Below are 25,406 nucleotides of genomic sequence, written 5' to 3' on the forward strand. Positions count from 1 at the left end.
TCCAGGAAGCTCGCGCAGTCGTCGTCCTACTGACCTGTATCAAACACACACTCGCTCGCGCGCACATATACTGATGCATGAGGATTGGAAATCCATCCTACTCTAAGACAAGGAAGATAACAATACCGCTTATAGGCTGGTTTTTTTTTTCAAAATTCTTCTTTAAGAGATGGTCTGCCGATCTAACATTTTTTTCTTGTGAGTGAAACAAAAGTTTAAGGACAAAAGTTTTATTGTCCTTATTTATTCCCATACCACAGATAACTACTAGGCATCTGCAGTATTTCATGAAAGCAGTGTTCTTAAAAGGAATGCACTAGAAAAGTAAAGAAAAAAAAAAGGAAACTCTAATTCAGAAAACAGCATAAACTTTCAAGTTCGATTACTTTTGAATTTTTAAAATTTTTAAAACATATATATATATATTGATATTGATATAAGTATATTAGATCTGACGTCCATACAAGAATTCACTCAGTTGTTATAAAAGCCTAAAACTCAGCTTTAAGTATTGTCTTTTATTCAACGGAAAAGAGTTTATTGTGTAACCTGAATTGCATTTTATCAGCTAAAGTAGTTAAATTAAGAGTCTCGAATATTCCCATAATTCACTTACCATATCTTATGGAAAGGAATGACGTCAATCTGGATGAGCTTCCTTTCAAATAAGTGCACTCTTCGTGAACGGAAGACAAACTCATATAGCATTTGTAACTTCCACCTGAAAGCAGATGTGTCACTAACTCAGTCAAAACTCCAGCATCTTGGGAAAGGCCTGCATTTGAATTCAGGCTCCAGTTTCTATGAATTCAGGCGAACAAGGTTTTTTTGATTAAAATCGAGTTAATTTATCAGATTTCCTCTGGGAAACTAGAGTTTTTACTCTCAAAAAATATGGAAACCGATTGAAGAGCACATTCAATTCGCAGACCTAATACACTTGCCCCTTTATACTAGTGGTTTGTTATAGCATTAAGATCCAAATAAAAACAGTTAGCTTAAAGAAAGGACTACTTATTTTCTCCCTTTCGTATATGTGGCAAATGTCATATTTCGGAAGAAGAAGATGAAGCTATTTTTTTTTTCTATGTTAACGCTTAACATTTGATTCCCTGGTGTATCAAACTTGCACAATAGTAGGGAATCAAATATTAAGTGTGAGGAGATAATCTATAGCGGAGTTGTCACATGGAAAACCTCTTGAAATCATCTTTCTTTGGAAAGGACTATTTCACAGCAAGGTCACAAAAAGCGTCTTCCATTCTCCTGTGCTGAATTTTCCATTCCGGAAACTTAGACCAGATTTCCGAGATTTCATCCTAAGAGAATCTTCATAAACCTATGAAGATTCTCTTAGGATGAACTCTTAGAAACAAAGTTCTCAAAGTAATTTTATTGAGCTTACATAAACGTCTTTCTTAATTTCTAAATTTTCTTCTTTCTAAATTAAAGAACTACAAGTATACAGTAATGAAATAAACAAATGAACAACGAAACGTGTCATTCTCGTTTCAGTTTATTCGACACCATCGAAATGCACTCGCAAGATGAGCGCGACATTTGCATTTAGGCTGGAAAGATCCTGGGTTCGAATTCCGTCTAGGATGATGAGAGGAACCTTTGTGAGAGCTTTTCTACTAAAGGTAGGTTACTCTGTTTCATACGCAGGATTTCGTATGAATAATCATTGCCTTCCTATAAATGAAGGTTGTAAATTGCGTTTTAGTAGGAAAATTAAAAATTAAAATATCTTCATTCAGTATATAAAATGTGATTTCGTTTTGGGTCAAGCGAATTTAAAAGACTCAAACTTTACATCTTGTACAGTGTTAACGAAACCATAGTTTCGTTAACACACAAATAATCTCTTATCAATGTGTAGTGCATTCCATTCATTGTCATTCCATAACAGTTTGAATCCCATTATTATAGATTTTAGCGGCAAAAACGCAGATTTTCTAAACATTTTCTGTATATCTACGGTATTATTAACAGCACGTGGAGTAGAACCGAATATCGAAAGTTGCGTTAATCATAAAGTCTTATCGGTAGCATAATTCATTCATGACATTGAAAGCCTCCTTAGATAAGTCAGTAACAGTGCAGCGCTCGGATAGAAAGCTCTGCATTAGAATTCTGGCTAGGAAGGCGTGTTCCTTTATAAAGGATTTTCATCTGAATGTGAGTTAACTGGTCCATAGGAGATGAAAAGATTTATCCTCCTGAATGTCTTCTCAGAAAACATTCAAATGGCCAGAAAAGTACACGCAAGTTAAGAAACACATAAAGTTTATCCTCAATCTAGAAACACATAAAGTTTATCCTCAATCTAGAAACACATAAAGGGAATAAAGACATGACTAGAAAGTTAATTAAAAGGGACCAAACGCAGCTTGAAAGGATGGTAAAGAAATGTTATCACTTCGAAGTGAGAACAATCAGCCATGTAGTTCAAGGAGTCTACAAGTGTTCAAGTTACGATACTATTGAATATTAGGCAAAAATCCGATACAATGTCGGTTTCTACGGAAGCAAAGCTGCATATATTCAAACTTCAACCATGGCAATTAATAGTGCAGGTTACATTAACATCCAGAGTATCGTAAATGGTTGGGAGATCGTTGGAAGTCCATGATAAGACGAGATGCATCAGACATTCGTTTTCTGATCGAGCAGGCGAGTTTGGAACAATTACTTATGCTTTGAATGCAATTTCGCAATTATGAAGTTTGGTGGTTTGCAGCTCTTTCTCCCAGTACGGACTCATATCGTTGGTTGTAGTACTTGAAGGCATGAACGTCCCACAGATATGTCCGAAATAAAATTGACCCACACTGTAACAATTTTATGGAACAGTCTTCTGCCTCTTTCATCTATATTAGGCTGAGATATGGTTTGAGAAAAGGATGCTTAACTGGTTCACATAAAGTCCAAATGCAACTCAATAGAACGTCTTTAGGATACAGTGGAACATCAGGTGATGATAGACCCAATATATCCCACAACGGTAGACATGCTGGCAGTCATCTTCAAAGAAGAATTTTCCAAAATACCTGATTAGTGTTATCAGACTAGTGGCTTTAAACATACTCCATCCTAGAAGAATGGAAATATGATTATATCCACTGGACTACCTATTGCAGTTGTGACAATTTAGCTTTCTCTGGAATACAGTGCTATCCCAATACATATTCCACACAGTGTACTTTGGCATGAACTCGTGACTTTTTGATGGATAACCACTGTCTCTTTGTTGCCACAGTAGTATCTTTGTATTTTAATAAGATACGCACAGGAAATTATTTCATGCACTTAATCAATCAGCTTATAAACAAAACTCCTTCAAAGAAGAAATACAGTCATGATCTTCTTCAATCTGTATGGGTCCACTGCTAGACTAAGGTCTCTCCTAATTTTCTCCATTCCATTCTATTTTCAGTTTTTTCTCATACATTGCATTCCAGCCATCCTAACGATTTTTTCTTGCCATCTGTCCCTTTTCTTCTCCTTTGCCTACTGCCATCCATAGGTCTCCATTCTGTCAATAATTTAGGCGAACTTGGCTATTAAATCTTGCAGTGTGTCCAGCCCACCTTCATTTTGAATGCCTCATATAACTGATAATGTCCTATTCACTGGTCTCGATCTTGTCAAATGGAAGAGTATCCTGTCTTTAAGTGTCACACCAAGCGTATTCCTTTCTAGTCTTCTCTGGGTAACTTTCAATTTGTGAATCATATTTTGAATTATTATTCCAAAACGAATTTGAAGAACTAATGTCTCTTAAAAGACAGTATTCATACATTTCATCTGAACTACAAAATCGAAGCTGTTAATTATTCAATTTTAAGTTGATCACATGCTTGTACGCGAAGTGGATATTTTTATTTACAGGTATCCCTCGTTATACGCGATCTCACTTTACGCGTTTTCGCTATAACGCGATTTTAAAAAGTTAATTTAAAAAATCGCAACCGGTAGCAATTTCGCAGTCACGTGACTTTGTGCGCGCACCTCTTTGACGAGTCGGCATCGTACTGCATGTCAGTCTCACAGAAGGTGTGGAACTAGTAGCTCCATTGTTGGAGTCTTCTGCAACGCAAATGTTTTTTTTAAAAAAGAAGTGATTGTGATCAAAATACTTCCAAGACCAAAAAACCGAGAAAAACTATAACACTGGAGGAAAAATTAGAAGTTATACAGAGATATGAACGTAATGAGCACACAGTCGACATAGTCAGAGCTACAGTAATTTCAGAATCAACTTTAATAACAATAAGAAATCAAGCATAGAAAATAAAAGAAAGTTGTAAAAGTGCGACGAGAATGTCGACAACTAAGATAACACAAATAAGGGCACCAGTTATGGAGAAATTGGAAAGAATGTTGGCCCAATGGATTGAACATGAAAATCAACGTGCTGTTCCGTTATTCACCTTGATTATCTAGGCTAAAGCGAAAAGTTTGTTTGATGATTTGAATGCTATAGATCCTGATCCTAAAGTGCAATCTTTTGCTACAAGTGCTGGGTGGTTTGAACGTTTCAAGATGCGACATGGATTCCATAATCTCAAGCTGACTGGTGAGGCTGCGAGAACTGATGTTGTTGCTGCTGAGAACTTTCCAACAAAATTTCTAGGTGTAATTCAGGAACATGGTTATTTGCCACAGCAAGTGTTCAATATCGATGAAACGATGAAATCTGTGTGCTTTGTTTATAAGTTTAAAGAATTCATTCATTAAAATTTCTTTTGCTCACAGGCGTAAAGTTTTCATTCTTTTATCCTTCTGAAGAAACTCTTATCCCTATCTCGCCCATGCTAAATTCAACTCACTTTACGCGATTTCGTTTTACGCAATTATTTCACAGAACCGATTAATCGCGTAAAGCGAGGAACACCTATGCTTATTGATGTTTTGAAATAAACGACGCAGCCTCTCTAAACACAATCATCACTCACATTCATCAGGACATCAATATCAATGCCACAAGATTTCGATCATCAAAGATCATCAATGAATGTGAGACCTGGTGACTGAGGAGGAGGAAAACTTGTTATGGTAAAGGCGCTACGATGTTTTCTGTTAACTATTTCTGGGAAATATGAGCAATGAAATTATGTTATGACGCGTTATTCTGTTGCATGTTAATGATCAACACGAACAGATGTACTTGGTTGGCTACGATGTTTTCAAGATTTTCTTTTTCAGTAGGTTAAAGCTAAGCAACATCTGAAATGAATAATAGATTAATTAAAGCAAAAAATTATGTAATAAATTCGAAAATATCGATGTTACTTATCTATTTTTCTACTTTTGTATCTGCTAATTAAGCATCCTTTCAATTAGGTCAGCTCAAAGATGAGCATAAGGTAATTAACATATTTCCTTCAAAAATTATCCATAATAAGTACGTTTTACATTCTGTAAATATTAATTTACTGTCATATGTATACTAATAATACTCACCAGTGCAGATGAGAGCTGTAAGTAGATGAATATATGAATATTATATTAGGGGATAAATTCCCAACTTTATTAACGCATTCAAGGAAACTTTGGTAGTATTTCTACTTCATCAAAGGAGGTTAATGTACTGAAAATTTCGGCCAGAGATTCGAGTTTCGTTTGGGGGGATGGGGGGGGCACATTCCGTTAATGAAATACAGCCCAGTTTGACATGAAATACAAAAGGAAATTCCTTTGCAAATAATGACACTATTTAAAGCTATCTATGAAAGTTGCAATGGGAGACTTCACTGAACTTTCCTCCTGACAATATCCTGATAGACTCTGAGAATGAACAAAAATTGAGGAAAAGTTTCCACGACACAAATTGACAAAAAAATATTTATTATTTTAATCCAAATGTCTTATAGAAAGTTTCCTTTTGTCTGACCAAGAAAAATATTGATTTCTTATTATGTAACTAATTCTAACTTGCAATTCTTTTATGATTACGTTAATCTTAAGGAAGTATTTGTAATTATTTAAACTTTTTTATCGGTTGCTTGTATAAGTTTTCAGAATTTAATGGTAATCTTTTAAGCATTATAGGGATATAAAACATCATCATTCGTCCTGTTTCGTCGTCTTGCATGTATCAGATTTATTGGCCCATTACAGTTAAGTAATTTTGCTTGATTTAAGCCCAGTTCCCGGAATAATAGAAAGAGAGTAAAAACTATCTTCATGATCCGCTTCAATGTGTGTTCTATAAAGGATTTTCCTAGATTTGCACGCGAGTGAAAACCTTCTTCTAATGAAGCAGAAGTGAGTGTAACATCAGTTTACTTCGTTATGCCCAATTATAAACGGTACTTGTTTTTCGAATGATGCAGAAATAGACCTTCATCAAAACACGATAAAAGGATGGACGTCACTAGTTCTACTCGAGCCAGACATCACAGTTTCTCTGCCAGAAGGAAAACGGTCCATAAACTGCCTACTTTCCTGATACATGTTGGGAAGTTCACTGAGGTCGTTGATCTAGTAAGTCTTCATCCTTATTTTGCATCGCAGAGGTTTACAGTAAACAACCTGACAGGGGGAACATATAAGATTAAGAATAGAATATTACTGTATTCTATTTATGCTAATCATAATGTAAGAAAAAATAGAAAGAGAGAGAGAGAGAGAGAGAGAGAGAGATCCACAAATAAAGCATTTTTAGTGAATGCAAAGTAAAAACTTAACGACGCAAAGCAACTCGTTTAACTTTTAATGAGTAAGCTATCTCTTAAGATATAATTAAACTGATAGATGTTAAATGTAAACTTTGAGAGATTAGAACTTTATTATTAATTAAAATGAATATGACATTTTTGTTTTTATTTTTTCTCTCACTTTGAGTTTGGAAGATAATTCATTATGTCGTAATATAATGTCAGTGTCAAGCGTATTGACCTTAATAATTATACAGAGTGATTCATAAATATCTGTTCAACTACAAATACTTTTATCTCTGATGTTACTTTAGCAACAGAAAAAAAAATCAAATATGGAAGAAACACCAAATTTCCGCCACAATTCACCAGTTCGCATTGTTGCTTTATTGATGTGTGCGTGTGTGTGTGTGTGTATATGTGTGTGTGTGTGCGTGCGTGCTGCCGGCTAAGTCATCTGCATTTGAAAAGATCTTCTTGTCCCTTATAAATGTTCTTCGCGTCCTCTATGGGATTCCAATGCAAATCTTTCCAAAAAAAAAAAAAAAAAAGACATCAATACCGACTTAGCCAACGCTCTAGTATACGATTTACTGTTTGCACTGTTTCGAATCTGAATTATTAATAATAATAATGACCTTGTCATTACTCTACGAGACCAGTGAAATCACCTTCAGTCGAAAAATCGTTTTTTTCAAAGAAATCCTCCGACTTAATTTAAAGAGAAATGAGTTCACGTCTTGTCCAATCAAAGAGTGCCAAATGGTGACTAATAACCAATAAGTTTTATGTTAAATGATTATATCTTACCTTACCGATATAGTGAACTGAGATCATTATTTTATTTTTTTGCTTTCAGCTAAAAGTTGCTTAGAATTATTTGAGAATAATAATTCCACTCAGTTGGTTAACGCTAACATTGCAACTGAATAAAAATAGGAATCAGGAATTTAGCTTTAATTGGATAACTGATTCGAGGATTATTCTAATTGCTTATATAGGACAAATCAGTGAAAGATAAGAAAAGCTTTCTTAATCTAATTTTCATGATTTTGGTGTAAGGTCTTCTTAGTATACCCACATTCGGTTTTTCAAGTTTTATTTTAAAAAGAAGTTGCAAATTATGTAAAGGTGGTCAACGACCAGGAAAACCATTTACCGGAGAAAGAGATAAAAACCAGACAAAGTCCTATGCAACGCAAAAAAGTACCATCGCAACTTTCAGGAAGGAAGACAAATATATAACACTTTCCTTCTTAAGACTGTATTTCCTTGACTTTCCTTTTATTACTAAAAGGCCATCTGAATAAAATGTAACAATACTACCGCAAATATAAGAATGGTAATCCTATAAAAAGAAAGAAAGAAAAAAACAACTACCGAATATTTACCAAAATCCCATCAGTTACGGGAAATTGTCAAAATAAATAAGTGTATAAGGGTTAAATATTAAAATGCACTTTATGAATTTTTTTAATAAACGCTTTTTATAAAAGTAAAGGAAAAACATAATGTCAATTAAAGTCAGCATTCCTCTGTGATAAAAATGTGTACGATTTAATCTTAATTTCCTGATTTCGCTATAAAAAAGAAGTGGGAAAATTGCCTTTTCCCTGCTAATTGCAATGTTAATTCACTAAAAATCTACTAAAATACTAGGCACGTCTTTCTTTTTTTCCTTTTTTTAAAATATTTGTATTCGGTATACAATAATCCTCAGTTTTGCAGCATTACTGTAATGGAAGCAAAAGTAAAAGTATAACAATTAATAATACGAGTATAAGCATTGTTTATTTTTTTTTATTTTTTTTTTATTTTTCTGATAAACTGCAGCCATAAATTTCAAAGATTTCTGATGGAAATTTTGCTCAATATAAAGTTTTAAAATGCGTGTGTCATTTATCCTCAAATTATAAGTAACTTTAGTCCGTTTTTCACAGCATAGTCCTAGGGCAGTGATTCCCAAACTTATGGATGTAAAGGCCCCTTTTGGAAAAATTAAAATATTTCACTGCCCCCATCGAAAAAAAAAAAATCGTAATACACACATAAATAAAACCGACTCAGAACACATTTTGGTAGTTGGATCAAATTCTTGTGAATTATGATGAAAAAACATGCTAATGACGCCAATGTATCATGTGAATTAGCTATGTTTTTCTGGCGAGTTTATTTATTGCATATCCGAATTACTTGTAAGACGATTAAGCAGCAATAAAAACAGTAACTGATAGACAGTTCAAGCCTTTACCACTAATGTGAATATATGTCATACCATAGATAGGCTGATTAATAATATTAATAATAATAATAATAATAATAATAATATGATTACGGTGTAACTAAATAACTGAAAGAAAACACATTTTCATTTATGTATTACGAAAAAAAAACAAAAAAAAAGATCTTGTATACTGCAAAAAATAGTTTAGCTTGTATACATAGCAATTTAAAGTATAATTCTAAAAGAACCAAGTCTTGATCTATGCCTGAATCAATACAATGACAATAAAAATACACATTATGCTCTATCATTAAGATAAACATTATTTGAATCCTACCTGAAAAAACCGCTTATCCCAAATGAAACATTTTTTCTGATATTCATGATGTATTCCTCACTGATTTTATGAACTAAAACAATCTTTATAATTTTATCGAACGTAGTTTTGATAGGAGACAAAATCTGGTTCATTTTCTTGTTAATTCTTGCTCAGAATCTTTTCAGCGCACATGTATCGAAAGCACCACTGAGAAACTACTGACTCCCGATTTCTAATTTATACTTTTCCTTCAGTCTTAAAATATTTTATCCAATCATAGTAGTTCATTCTAACAAATAATCCTTTCTTCAAAATCCACAAATTTTTCTATATTGGTGTGATGCATCATTGCTAATACTCTCATTCTTAAAGCTCTTAAACTAATACTTCAAGTAATCCTCTTTTTATAATTTTCAGGTCTAGTTAAAGGATATCTTCTATGGTAAATGGGATAATTTCAAAAATGAAGCGTTTTTACCAAAGTATTGCTTTCTTTTATGTAAGCTTTTAATAGGTACATTCCAATCAAGAAAAACTTTAAATAAACGAAATTAAAAAGCGATGACGTCACAATATTGCGATCGATATAGCAACATGATACTTTGGTTATCGTTTTGAAATAGTGAAGAATTTTTAGAAAATATTTTTCAAATATATTCAGAATTCTGAAATTCTAAATACATATCTGAGTTATATTTTCTAAAGATTCACTAGACTATCCCACATAATTCTTTATATGAGCATATTCTTAAAATATTTCTAATTCAAATAATAACCAGTAAAATAGCAATAAAGTATCAGTACAAATAATTAAATAAACAATTAAGTAAAAGTTTCTTTTTTTTTTTGCAGAGATCTTTGGCCACATAGCTCAGTTGTTTTGAATACTTTTAAATCAGTAGAGCTCTTTTGTTTACGTTTCAGTTTAAACAACTTAAAATAAATTACTTGAGTAGATGATAATAACTGAGAACTGCGAGAAGAAGAAAAGTTTAGGAACAAAAAATTCATCTTTTTTTTTTTCACTTTTAGAAACAAGGAAGTGTTTCACCTCCATCGTCGTTGAGATGGATATTGTAATATCGTAATATCGTAATTGTAATTCTTCCTTTCATTATGGTGATGAATAGTGTCCTAGATACGGTTAATGGCCAAAAAACAGGTAGGTGTTTGGTACTGTTAACAGGAACAGTTGAATCGGAAATAGTTGGAATTCTTGAAATTTCCGATTCTGAGAATTAATTAAATTGCTTTTCAGAAGAATAGAACAAACTTTTTTTGATAAAACTTTGGTAAATCTTTTAGCAAAAAAATATATCATAATATACAAGGTTTCGACGAAGTCTTCTCACAGCTAAGTTAGGTGTTTTTTGTTGATGTTCAACCTATGGCGATGGGAATGCTATTTAAATATTTTTGTTGTTATTTTACATGTTAATTATAAACGCTAATTCGTTTTTATTGTATCTCTTATGTTTTCCTAAGAACAAAAGTGTGATAGTAACTTATGAAGTACTTAAAAGCACTTACTTCTTAAAGTACTTCAGTGATACTTTAAAAAAATAAATAAAAAACTCAGATCTAGTGGGGGAAATGCTTTTCGTGAACCGCTTGAATGGATTTACTGGTATCCTGCAGAATTTGATTTTCTTTAAAATGCAGTTTTTTAAATTTTTATTCAGCAAAACAAACAGAGCGAGTCGATAATACAAGCGATTAACAAACAAAATCCAAGATCAATCTCATAAGTCTTAGTTATGTTTTAATCTGGCACTATACATCTGAAGAATGAAGTTGACTGATAGATCCATCACATGCCATACAGATCATCGCTCATCATCGAACCTCGATTTACATTTACTAACAAGTTGGCTAATGCTAAAGGTGTAGTGTTCCACTAAGTCACGACTCACCTCGTATCCAGTATTTCTGGTTGGGCATCTATAGTTACATGGCGGATATCCTTAAGAGTCAATAAACCGTGCAACCCTTATGTTTGGATTAATAACACTTTCCTCAAATCACTGAAAAGGAAAGTTAAGGTTCACTTATTGGCACACGTACTACACACTACACTCTGGCATCAGGAAAACAATATATTTTTGCATGCAGAACAGTAATGTGATTACATGAGTTCACTGGTCGCTCTCTCTCTCTTGCTCTGAAAAGATCTGCTTTTGTGTAAATCGCTTTTAAGAAAATGTTTTAAATAAAACACGCTTCATGAAAAAGAGTGATTTGCATTACTTAGACAAATATAATTTTAATAGCTCTCGCAACATAGGTCAAAACATTTCACTACAATAATTATATATATCGTAGTTTAAACAGCATTATTTTCATTACGAATAATGTAGTTTTAAGAAATCTTTTACAAATACATAAAATGTGCTACTTCTTGTCTCATTAGTCTTGAATGATCAAGAAGTGCCTCTGATCAGTAAGTCAAAATCTGAATTACTAACAAAAGAATCAGAGAATTATAAATCAGCAACTGTTAATGTTATTTATTATCAATAATGTTTTTTTTTCTTATCACATTCGGTTCATTATAGGAAGATATAGATATATGTATTTTAAAATAATAATAATAACACTTGTAGTGGATAATCATCGGATCTCATCTTTAGTTAATGTTTAACATCTAGAAATTTTTCACTGCCAAGTAACTTATTGTCATAGTCGGTAGAATCAGTCAACATGTGTTCGCTAGTTGGTTTAGCCTGTGAAAAACTTTTCTGAAAGGAATATTGTGCCAACTTTTATGAGATTGAATAATGAAATGAAAGTGCGTTTGATCTTAGATGGTATTCAAACGCAAGTTTTTTTCCAACCAAAGGACGTCATTGCTACCCCTGTGCTGGCGAGACTCTCAGATAGAAAACTAACAGTGAAAATTATAGGTCATGACGTTTGAAAGTAACATCAAATAAAAAAATAAATAAAATAAAATACCTTTGAGGAATGTAATGTCTGAAAGAAGATTAGATTGATGGAAGCAACCTTTAGAAGAGAAAGGTGAGTGTGTATGTAGTCAAAGAAATAGAAGTAATTGTTTACATTTACCTTAAAATAATCTATTTTATGTGTCTAGCCTGTCTAGAACTGATAATTAGCAAAAATAATTTTAAAGACAGGAATCGGTATTCGCTTTTTAACGCTCTTGAACTTAATATTTTTCATTCTGAAAGTAACGGTGAGAATATTCCTCGTATCACAGAGAGAGAGAGAGAGAGAGAGAGAGAGAGAGAGATTACGATTGAAGAAGAATATCAGTAAACAATACAGAAGATCGACATGATTCTTTACTGCAGGTTAAAAAAAATAGTAAATAACTTAATTTCTTCTTCTCAGGAACGACTGATTAAAACTACCAATTGTAACAACAACAACAGTAATCTTAATTTCATAACATAATAAAATCATGAAAACGATTTTTTAAAAAAAGATATCTAATTAAGCGTTTGTTGTTATTATTTGTTTGCTTTAATTTATGTTTCTTTCTAAAATTATCCTTCGCTTTTCATTTATAATGAGATTTGAGCTTAAACAAGCAACTTTATATCGGTATGTTTATGACATTTGCTTTCAAAAATTGAATGTGTAATGAGTCGATTGTCCATCTTGACTGCAGTGACGTATTTCACAACATTTCATAATAACGGTCAATTTAATGTAATATTGAAAAAAAATCATCTGTTGTTGCGTATGATTTTCATTTTTATTTTTTCACAATATATAGTGTTTGGATTTCTAACGTGACTCCTAGAAAATCTAAAATTCGATTAGAGAAGAGAACTAATAACTGAAACCAAACTGATATCATACTCCTTCTAGGTAGTTAATGAATCTTTCTTAAAATAAGTGCGATTCTCGTGATACCTGAGTGTGCAAAGTTGTGAGTCGCATTCTAATATTGGCTTGACTAGAGATTTGTTTAATAGTATCATAACTTCTTTTAAGAAACAGTCATAATAAATCACTTTTGGAAATTGTAGTAGCCAAATAAGAATTCATAAGAAAGAAAAATTTTTCAAAGAGACTGTACAAAAAAAAAAAAAAAAAAAAAAAACTCGTCTTTAAAAAAAAAAGGGGTGGGGGGGCTCATTTCTCAAAGTATTTTATAAAAGTAACAAATAAGGTGTAAATTAAATACCTTTGGATTATTCTACGTGTTTAATTACACTTCAGATATTATTATCGTAATAAATATTAAAATCGCAATATCACTTGGAAATATTATCGTATACAACTTATGATGACTTTGAGCAGAAATATTCGAAGCAGCTTTCCTTCACTGATTCAATACTTTTGTGTAACCAGTGTTTAACAATTGCATACCTTACCTTTTGAATCATCTATGAATTTGCCATACTAACACTAACTGCAACTAGAGCATGTCATTCAAAGAGTTGTGGCAAATCATTTCACGTTTCAAACGCTTCCACAATACAGAACACCTGAAGCTAAAGTGATTATAATGCTAACACAACATTAATTCTGAAATACATTACGTAATAAACTACATCCCACGATGTTCGTTTATAATTAAGAAATAATTAACTTGCCGAAATATTTTTCTCCATGATTGCCCCAGTAAATAATAATTATTATGCTTTGAAGAAAACTTGTTCCGCATTTGACACCAGCGTGGTACATTTTATTCTTTCACTTCTCAGAAAAAATTTTGTACGGTTACCATAACAAGTCCTTGCCTAAATACAAAAAACGAGCAAGATATTTTTTAATGAATAAAAGGTTATAATAACCAAAAGCTGAAGAGCAAGATTGATTATATACATATATTGATGAAGATAATAATCTCAGTAGCCTATTTACATTATTGAGCATTACATATTATGAAATTTCTTTACGTCTGTTTACCACTCCTAGTATTAGTTGCATTGTACAGATTTTTTTAATGTAGTAGTAGTTCATTTATTTCATTTTATTCTTAAGTATTTATTCACAAACACTTAACAAAACTGATGCCATAAAATAAATCCTCGAATGTATTTTATTTCTACTTAAAGAAGTAGTCGGAGCTAGTTAACCCTTTGAAAATCGATAGACTACCAAAGAATCTTTTAAATGATTATGACTTATAATAATGAAAGTACTGCAGCTGCGGTTAACCCACTAAGAAAGTAAAGAAAACGTCAAAGTGATGTGGTCGTAACTAGTGTCTTTATAGGCATGAGTAATTTGCATTAAGTGCTGGCTTGTGTAGCGCTAAATCAATTTCGAATCAATTTTGGTATATGCGGAATTTGCATATACCAAATTTCTTATACAGTGCTAAAAATAAAATACTCATAAAAAACATTTTTTTCTACTAATTTTCTAGAACGAAGTGTGCCTATCCTTCCTTTGTGACTGATCGGATACACTACATCGTGATAACTGTTTTCCCAGACGGTACAAATGTGTTCCAGCAGGATAATTCCAGCTTCGGAATTCGCCAGATTTGAATCCCATAGAACATTTTTCGGATTACATATATCGGGTATTTCAAACCTTCCTCCCGAACACTTCCTGATCTACGGGAAGCAATCCTGACTTCGTGGAGGAGCATACCCCCTGCAATGTCATAGTGGCAGTTCTAGCAGCAAGAGGTAGAGCTTTACGAATTCGTAGGATAGTAGTCATAACATTTTGATTGGAAGGCGCATATGTAATACGGAGTATCATATTTAAACTCAAAACCGCTGAATATCGAATTCTTAGTGTGTGTGTGTGTGTGTGTGTGTGTGTGTGTGTGTGTGTGTGTGTGTGTGTGTGTGTGTGTGTGTGTGTGTGTGTGTGTGTGTGTGTGTGTGTGTGTGTGTATTTCTAGTGGAGAAAGAAAGAGAATTTCAAGTAAACCAAACATGTTCTTCATGCTCCGTTTTCTGATTCACACTCTACTGTTTCATTACCACACGATTCTCACATAACATACTCACCTGGACATTGTGCATTATATTGGTTCCATAGAGATTTTATTTTAGCTTCAGGTAAACCAAACACACATGTTTGGTTTCATCTTTAGTAATTCTTCTTTTACTTTAATCTTATTCTCAAAATATTTATTCCATAAAAGCGAGTAAAAGATAGAGATCCGCTACGAAATGTTCTTTGTTCTTTAATGTCCATCTCGTCGTTACGAGAGGAATCTTTATATGGGCTTTTTAATTTGAAAATGAGTTAGCCTATCTCATACGGAAGTAGTCAGTGTTTTCTCCCGGAAACTCGGGTTTTTCGTCCTGCTTACAGACAAATCGACCCTCAGAATACACGCAATATTTAGACAAAAAATATTGTTGGTGGTGATGGGCGGTAGGTGGCTTTGATGGCGGTAGTTGTGTGTAGTAGGAGAATTAAGTAGCACGGGAGATGCTAAGATATGTATAGCGGAGTGGAGTGGAGTGCCTCATAATATTCTATTTTAAAATCCAAGGAAGATAATCAAAGAAAAAACAAAAATCTCGAGATATCTATTTCTGTTCCACCATGCCTTTACTGTTTGTTTTGTTAGCAGGAAGAACCTTCTCTAGTTAAGTCATTAATTTTCATCTTACTTATCAATGGGCGTGTTAAAATTCTTGGTATCGTTTACTCTTTTCACAAATATTAACTCTGTTTTTCCTGTTTAGTATTCACCATACATTTGCACGCAACGGTAATTAGGTTAATTAACTTTAATGATGCTTTTTTTTCTCTTCTTACATTTTAGATTAAGCTGTATATTGATATAGTAAAATATTAATTTCTTTTTCGCTAGTAAACGTCATTTTATATATGTTTGCACATATATTGAATGCACCTGTGAAATAAGCATCATTTAGAGATTTGTTTTTGGTGATAGGATATGCTGAAAAACATTATATTACTTGAGTGTTTTTGCTTATACTTCGTAGTAATAAGAATCGCTTCGATTTCCTTTACCGCATTTTCTCCTTCCTCTTCCTTGAGGTATCTCAAACATGTTATAAGCAGAACAAATGAGCCGTATTATGTAGAACTGGCGTTCCATAATGTGTTTTTTTCCCGATTTTTTCCCTTGCAGCACACCAGATTAAGTTTAATCTGGTGTGCTGGTAATCGAAACCCTTCAGTACTATGACAGTAATCAGAATTGGGGGAAAAAAGAACAATCCCAAATTAACTGACAACCCGGGAGAGGCAGTTATTCAAATGTAAACAGTAACTTAACAGTTCGAATGTAAACAATTACTCAAACAGTTTTAAATTACTTAAACAATTTATTTTAAAAAAATGTAACTGTTTAAGTTACATTTTTGTGAATAAGTGTCTACTTAATTTATTACCTGAACATCCACTTTCTCATTTTTGGCGTTACTTTGGGATAGAAAACAGATACATTGTTATAAAATGCGTTTTCAGAAAAATATCTTGTCACACGACAATTTAATTTAAAAAAATAAAATAAAAATAAACATGGAAATATGTTAGAAACTATTAAGATATGCTTATGTGAATTAAAATATACGGTAACGTTTTCGTAAAAGCACTGATGAAAACGTTACCGTATATAAACAATGATTTAATACTTAAGAGAAAGAGAAAAAAAAATAAACCAAATTAATGTGTATTTAAAACGCTGTGTCAATTAAGGAACTGAAATGATAAAAAAGGTGTTGAATTTTTGAGAGCTAAATGAAGAGGATAGATTTCTAGTTCATTGCCTTGGTATATAAGTGACCAACATAAAAGTGACTTACTTGCCACTTGTAAAGAATTTCTTTATTTGCTTGTATACCCACTTTTCGCCGTAATGTTTTCTGGAATAATAGAAAACAGCTTAGCCTTAAGAGTAGTATTATCTTAGTCGCTGAATCTCCATATATTCAATATTGCACATTGCAACTAATGCAAAGCATCAAAAATTGTTAACAATAATATGGGAAACTCCTACCCACTAATACAGCTTCAGAAGCAACGTGAAGTAAAATATATACGTATCAGAGAGTAATCTATGCCTCTAAGAAGGGGATGACTGGTGACATAACCACTGGGTTTTCTACTCGGGCCATTGTTCGATTTAAACACTAATGATATTAGGGATGGTCCACAATGTGACACTCAGTTATGTGCCGATGATGCAAATTTAGGAAAGATAATAAAACATATTTCTGATTCCTTACAAGCTGGTCTGAGAGAGAGAGAGAGAGAGAGAGAGAGAGAGAGAGAGAGAGAGAGAGAAATACATCTGCAACGTAGTCGCGCTTCAAATTACATTTGGCTAGAACGACATGAATTCCGATTCCAGTTTTGATGCGGGCAATGGTCCTGTACAATGACTGTGCAGCTGAATATATGAAGTTATGAAGTCTCATATGGACAAGAAATCCTTTATTTTCCGTAAACGTTAATCGTAGGAAAAACATCTTTTTATGGGCTCATGATCTTAGTTGCTGTTAGTGTCACTTCATAATTTTAGATGTGTAGCATGCAGAAAGATTAAGTTAATGACCTGTGTTCTTCCACTTCGTTATGCAAATTCAATTAAATACTTAAACACAGCCATAATTTGTAAATTACATAAAATTAAATCCATGCTCGAGTGAGGATGGGAAATTCTTTGTAAGTAATAAAGTACGAAATAATTTTACTGTATAGTGATTTTTATTTAACAGTTCTCTTAATCGTGTTTTATTCCAACTATTCAACATTGCCCAAAACAAAATAAAATAAATATTATCGTTTGCTAATATGAAGGAAAACAATTATAGAGGTCAGATAGGTGAAAATGACTTAGGTTCGAATCTCACGCAGATGTAACAGATTATACATCTCAAAAACTTGAGTTTTTCCTCTTGCGAACTGGTTTGTGAATAAAATTAATTAACAGATAAAAATATACTTAATGGATGGGTTGTGTAACGAATGTAGTGTCGCCTCGTGCTCTGAGTTCTGGGACCCAGCGGGATTCCTGGTACTCTGTGTTGTGACCTCATTGTGGCTCTAAGTTAGCTTCCCGTCGTGTTGATAATTACGAGTAGAATCAGGTTTCTTTTCAAGCAGTTTACATTAGAAAAGTAATAATAATAATAATAATTTTTATTTTCATTTTTTATTGATTTCCAACATATTTACACAATTACAACAATCGTCTTTAGTGACATTCCAACTTGTAAACAAAATTCAGCACTAAGTGCTGCGTATGTAATTAATTTTCTACATTGCATTTCAATTAAAATTTTGATAATAATACTTTTTTTGCATAGAGCCTGTGTAGCTCAGTGGATGTGGCGTTTACACACCACGGCGCTTGGCCGCACGAAGGAAGACTTGGTTTCGAGTCTAGTCGGCGACTAGAGGAAATTTTTCTAAGCCTTTTTTCGACCGGTTCCCAAGTTAGTCGATCTCTGGCACGGGCAAGCGGGTTTTTCCTCCCGGAAACTCGGGTTTTTCGTCCCGTAAACTCAAGAAAATCGACGGTAGAACCCACATTATTTCAGACATTAAATATATTGTGTTAGGGTTAGGGACCACAAGATGGTGGCACATTTGAGCCGTCTCTCTTCACTGCATACCGCTTAATTAGTGATAGCCTTGGGCCAGCAATCTCTGATTGGTACCAGTGGAGATTGAACTGCCCACTCAGTCTCCAAAAGTTAGATAGGGCTAAATGGCCTCGCCTACTCCCCGTATACGGAAATAAAAAGGCGTTATATGATTTTTTTTTTTACTTTTTTGCATCTATATTTACAACACGTGTTCTTCTAATATTAACAATGAAGATTAAATAGAATTTTTGAGTAATGGCTAATAATAATAATAATAATATGATGTCTCAGATAAATTACATACATAATTTTCAAACTATAATGATTTTTTATTTATCATCATACAAAGTATTTATACAATAAAGCAAATATATACAATAAAGCATGCTATTGCATTTCCTGTTCAGTCCAAAATGTAGAGTACAGTGATTTTTTTAAATGTAAATGTACATAATTTTTTTTCAATATCAATATCATAGCTTACTATTATACAGCCTATTTACATATACACAATTATATACATATATATATATATATCAGTATCTTCATTATTAGCATACACCGTACTAATTGTTTTGTTACATAATTTGCAGTCTTTAGTAGTAGACCAGCCACTTTGAACAAGATCAAGATTAAGATAAGATAAGCAATCGTGACGTGATTGGTTGTTCATTTGATGATGTCATTGTGGGTGTGACGTCATGAGATTAGAATATTTGGAATTTCCGTAGGGGCATATCTGTCAGTAAAGTGAGATTATGTGTTTTCGTTTGCGTATGGAATTATGGGTGATGGTAGAGATAAGGATTCGTGTTGTGATTGGTGGTGCACTTCTGACAAGATCAAGATCAAGATAAGATAAGGAATCGTGACGTGGTGTGTTTTTATGAGATGTAGATAAGTGACGTCATTTGTTAGTTGTAAATAAGTGACATCATTTGTTAGTTGTAAATAAGTGACGTTATTGTTTTGAATGGAAAAGGAAGATATATTAGTGGATAAGGAATGGTGTCCTGATTGGTGGGACACTTCTCACAAGATCAAGATCAAGATAAGATATGGAATCGTGACGTAAATGTTTGAATTTAATTATATGTTGATGTCACTCAAACATGCAGTTTTTTTTTCTTCTATAGATGACTGTACTAATTTTCCAATATATTTTAGGGTATTTCTTTCCTGTTAAAGGATGGGAATTCTTAGAGAAATTCATGATGGCGGCAGTGTTTCGAGCTGTTCTGAATAATTTAATTATATACTGGTCCCTTAAACACACAATTTTTTTCCATAGCTCATCCGTATTTTCTTCTATATTCATATTCTAATTCAAGTTCATATTTTATTCATAATTCATCCGAATATTTTGATCTGTCTAAATTAAGACCTTAAAGTTCAATAAATAAATAAATAAATAAACAAATCTTGTGTGAATTCACGGTGATTTCAAAAGTGATCTTAGTTAAACATGCATAACACATAAATGACACTGGTTGTTCTTTTAAGTTTACACGGCGACAGTATTTCGAGCTTTTCTGAATAATTTAATTATATGCTGGTGTTTCTACGTCATTTTAAAATGAATAAATTAAATAAACAGACAGTTAAATGGATTACAAAACCTTTTGTATGTATTCTAGAAATTCTAATGATAATTTAAAATTACTTACAGCTTTCCAGAATGGCAATTCAAAATACGAATATTCCAAAAAAAAATATTCCAAAATAGTGGAATTTTATATCCACACCACAATACAAACACAAAAACCACAAAGAACGAATTTTCTGTAAATACTGTAACCTGAAATAGTTGAGTACTTCTTCCTTTAGATTTCATCCTGGAGGATCATGCTATGTTATCGTCATGAGCAATATCCCCCCAGCGAGTGGTTACTACAAATCGCAGTTTTCTTCAAAGGGGTCTTTCATGAAGATAACATGAGTCATACCCATAAATTTCAGTATTGTTCAAAAGTTTTAATTTTCTCAAGTTGGGATGTTTCTGAAGTACTTGCATATGACTAAGTAATTAGCATTCACATGATTGTGATGACACATATCCTAATATTACTCATTCTTTGTTCCCGTGGGAAATTATTGCTGTAGTAAATTAACGCTTACATTTATTTTTTATACCCATATTCACTATTAATTTTACCTGCAACTCCTAGTGCTCTTAACCTATTTCTGTAACTGAAATTTATTTATTTTATTTTATTTTTTTTTAGCATTAGTAATTTTAAGTAACGAATATGCGACAAACAAGGTTTTAAAATCGCCGTAGTGTTTTCTTTTAGAAATTTCTTTTGCCAGCACAACAAATAAATAGTTATTTCTTATTATTTCAAACGAATATTAGCTCTGTAATGTATACTTTGTTAATTTCTATGTTACCATTTATTTGACGGTAATATTATTAACAAATTGTATTTACTGAATCTAACATAAAGAAATTAAATAAAGTGAAAAAGACAGGTATCTACATATATAATAAATAAAATGTCACTTTCAGGTGAAATATTCTCCACAAAAATTCTGCCTATTAATTTAATACCCATTTCCTTTTGCTTCCAAGAGTTGACACAGTTTCATTGAGTGGATTAAAAAAAAAAGTCTCTGGTTAGTTTGTGGCATGAAATTTTCAAGAAAAAAAATCTTATGGTCTTACTTAAATTATATAACACATCAACGACACCCAATTTGTTCATTTAAATTACACATTTTATTTGAATGAAATACTATTTACAAATTGCATTTACTGAATCTAACATACAGAAATAAATAAAGTGAAAAATACAATCTATTTTTTGTTGTTGTTCCTTAATCTTCTTATTGTCAAATTTGCATCTTCAAAGCTTCTTCCCATGCTTGTGGAATTGCCATTATGTGGTTTTTGTGAATGTGACTCTCATCTGAAAGTTAATTTTCATCTAGTGATCGTGAGGAATTTATTACTGTAGTAAAATTAATGGTTGCATATTTATTTTTTTGAAACCAATACACATACTTCTGAGAATTATTAAAAGCACAGAATCTTTCGTTATGTTCCCAAAATCATTTAAAAGTGCACATTATGTTTTCACGTTTTGGGCATCCAATTTCATTTAAATCAAGAACAGACCTCCCTATTAAGCTGGGTAATATTTTTGATTTTTCTCTTATTTTGACGAGTAATATTTGATATTTGCATGTTGATTCTATCATCCAATTTTTAGTTTGTCCAGAGATAGAGAACCAATTTCCCACTTCTGCTGATGGTTATATTTTATTAACCAAGAATTCTGTTTTTTAGCTCTTTCAGGTAATTCTTTCCAACTACAAGGTGATTTTGTCAATGCATATCTTACAATAATTCCATCAGAAATACAAATTTCTTTAGGAAATAAATCTGAAGTTTTATTCAAAAGAAATTAGCAATCAATTATCCAATGATAACTGAAAATTCGTATTTTCCAACCACTATCGATTTTTCATATCGTTTTCTTCCTTCATTCTTCTTCTTCTTAGATTACTCCTTTAAGCAAACAAGTCAAGTGTCTTTGCAGTTATGGCAATTCGTTCATCCCGTGCAGATATCGTATTGTGTTATGGTGATTGGTATCCAGGAACGTAAAGTAAAATAATGGGTGAGCCACAAAAGTCATTAAAATTTTCTTTCTTCAGGAAAATAGCACGAGACAAAACTCTTCACTTAGCTCTAAAAGGATGGAAACCGATTATTATTTTAGAAGACACGTACATTGTGATGTATTTATCCAGGACCACTTGGGAAAAATTTCGCAGGAAGTGGTCTGATATCTTTGGCTAATTGCAAAGAAGAGTTGACTATGAAATGGACCTCAGTGAGTGTTATATTCTGAAATTCCAAGATGGGGAACTAATACTTGATGATACAGGAGCTGATGGAAGTAAAGTTTTTTTCTATTAGTTGTGAAGAAGCTGAGAGATTTTCCCCAAAAATGTACGACATTGATAATCATTTACTATTTTTGGAAACTGAATTACCATCTATTCATATCATGGGGAAAATTATCTAATCATTTAAATTCTTCAATGGTAAAATTAGACTTTCAAGATTTTATCCAATTCGATAAAGATTCTTTATTTTGGGACATTTACAAACATTTTACAAAAACTGTTTGTGTATATTTGCTGACCAAAGAATACACAGAATGTTTAGGGAGGCATGGTGTCATTTCCAGACTGACACAATATCAAATGTATGAAAGTGTGGTTACCATGGTAACTGAATTAAAAACTCTATTGCGTGACCAGCTATTTTGATGTAATGTAACCAAGAAACAGTGAGTAACAAAAATATTATTCATTGAACTCTTTGGAAAATATTAAGAGTCTAAACTAAATATTGTGAAATATTTTTAGGTAATCACATGTTTCGAATTTTTCTGAGTGAATATACTTGTAAATAGTATTTCAGCCAAATAAAATATGCATTTGTAAACTTAAATGAACAAAGACATTGCTTTTGTTGTTGTGTTTTCCCATAATCAATTTTTTACTCAGTTATTGTGATTAGAACTTGATATTTAAATCCACAACTTTATACCTTAATGCAATTCCGTTTAATTATTTTTAAAAAAATCACTACTGTGAAATTAATGCCAGGAATGCAGAAAAAAACTGTTGAAAACTGATATCTATGTATTGATTATTTTAGAAATTGTTAATGCTACCTATTGACATTGTTTGAGTTATCTGAAAACAATTCGTTCACATAATCGAAAATCCAAACTTAGAATTTGGTTGTATTACAGAGATATAGTAAGAGATATAGCAGATAATTAACCCAAAAACGTGACTTAAACTCTTAAAGTTTGGTATAGAAAAAATGGTTGTACTCTCCAGATATACATATACATAACACATATACATATACATAACATAACACATATACATATACATAACACATATACATATACATAACACATATACAAATTTTACTTTTTCCCACACAAAGTAAGATAAAAATACACCAACAGTATATCCAACAGCATGCGAAAACATGTCCTTGAGTCATCTGCACAATATGTTCATTTTTAAAGGAACGGTCATGGTAGGGCATGGTAAGTGTAAACGGTACTATAAGAAAATACCATAGAGTTGAGTGATTTTGCGCTTAAGGTAATCGTTCATCCACTGCAGCTGCTGTTTTGTGTTGTGGTGTTTCGTGTTTGATAATGCAAAAATAATGGGTGAGCCACAAAATTCTTTGAAAGTTTCTTTGTGAAAAGTTCTAATTGTTTAGAATTTTGTAACAGAAGTTAACATAAAATATACAATCAGAGAGCTAATAATCAGTGAAATAATATTAAATAACTGTTTATTTGTGGTGCCATATGGAGTAATCTAAGAAGAAGAAGAATGAAGGAAAACGATTATGAAAAATCGACAGTGGTTGGAAAATACGAATTTTCAGTTATCATTGGATAATTGATTGCTAATTTCTTTTGAATAAAACTTCAGATTTATTTCCTAAAGAAATTTGTATTTCTGATGGAATTATTGTAAGATATGCATTGACAAAATCACCTTGTAGTTGGAAAGAATTACCTGAAAGAGCTAAAAAACAGAATTCTTGGTTAATAAAATATAACCATTAGCAGAAGTGGGAAATTGGTTCTCTATCTCTGGACAAACTAAAAATTGGATGATAGGATCAACATGCAAATATAGAAAAATCAAAAATATTACCCAGCTTAATAGGGAGGTCTGTTCTTGATTTAAATGAAATTGGATGCCCAAAACGTGAAAACATAATGTGCACTTTTAAATGCTTTTGGAAACATAACGAAAGATTCTGTGCTTTAATAATTCTCAGAAGTATGTGTATTGGTTTCAAAAAAATAAATATGCAACCATTAATTTTACTACAGTAATAAATTCCTCACGATCACTAGATGAAAATTAACTTTCAGATGAGAGTCACATTCACAAAAACCACATAATGGCAATTCCACAAGCATGGGAAGAAGCTTTGAAGATGCAAATTTGACAATAAGAAGATTAAGGAACAACAACAAAAAATAGATTGTATTTTTCACTTTATTTATTTCTGTATGTTAGATTCAGTAAATGCAATTTGTAAATAGTATTTCATTCAAATAAAATGTGTAATTTAAATGAACAAATTGGGTGTCGTTGATGTGTTATATAATTTAAGTAAGACCATAAGATTTTTTTTCTTGAAAATTTCATGCCACAAACTAACCAGAGACTTTTTTTTTAAATCCACTCAATGAAACTGTGTCAACTCTTGGAAGCAAAAGGAAATGGGTATTAAATTAATAGGCAGAATTTTTGTGGAGAATATTTCACCTGAAAGTTACATTTTATTTATTATATATGTAGATACTTGTCTTTTTCACTTTATTTAATTTCTTTATGTTAGATTCAGTAAATACAATTTGTTAATAATATTACTGTCAAATAAAAGGTAACATAGAAATTAACAAAGTATTATTATTATTATTATTATTTTAACGGTGTCTCCATGGAGTCAAAAGACTCATCGCGGGAGACCCGACATTGACACACTAACCATTATTTATACAATACCTGTCATACCTCTCCTTAAATTCATTCACAGTTGAAGCATTCACAACCAGTTCTGGCAAAGCATTCCACCCATTCACAACCCTCCAAGTAAAAAATCTAGTCCTAACACCCTT

The sequence above is a fragment of the Typopeltis vanoorti genome, chromosome 16 (assembly GCF_054136105.1).
Source record: "Typopeltis vanoorti isolate ZY-2024b chromosome 16, IOZ_Tvanoo_1.0, whole genome shotgun sequence".
Taxonomy (NCBI): domain Eukaryota; kingdom Metazoa; phylum Arthropoda; class Arachnida; order Uropygi; family Thelyphonidae; genus Typopeltis; species Typopeltis vanoorti.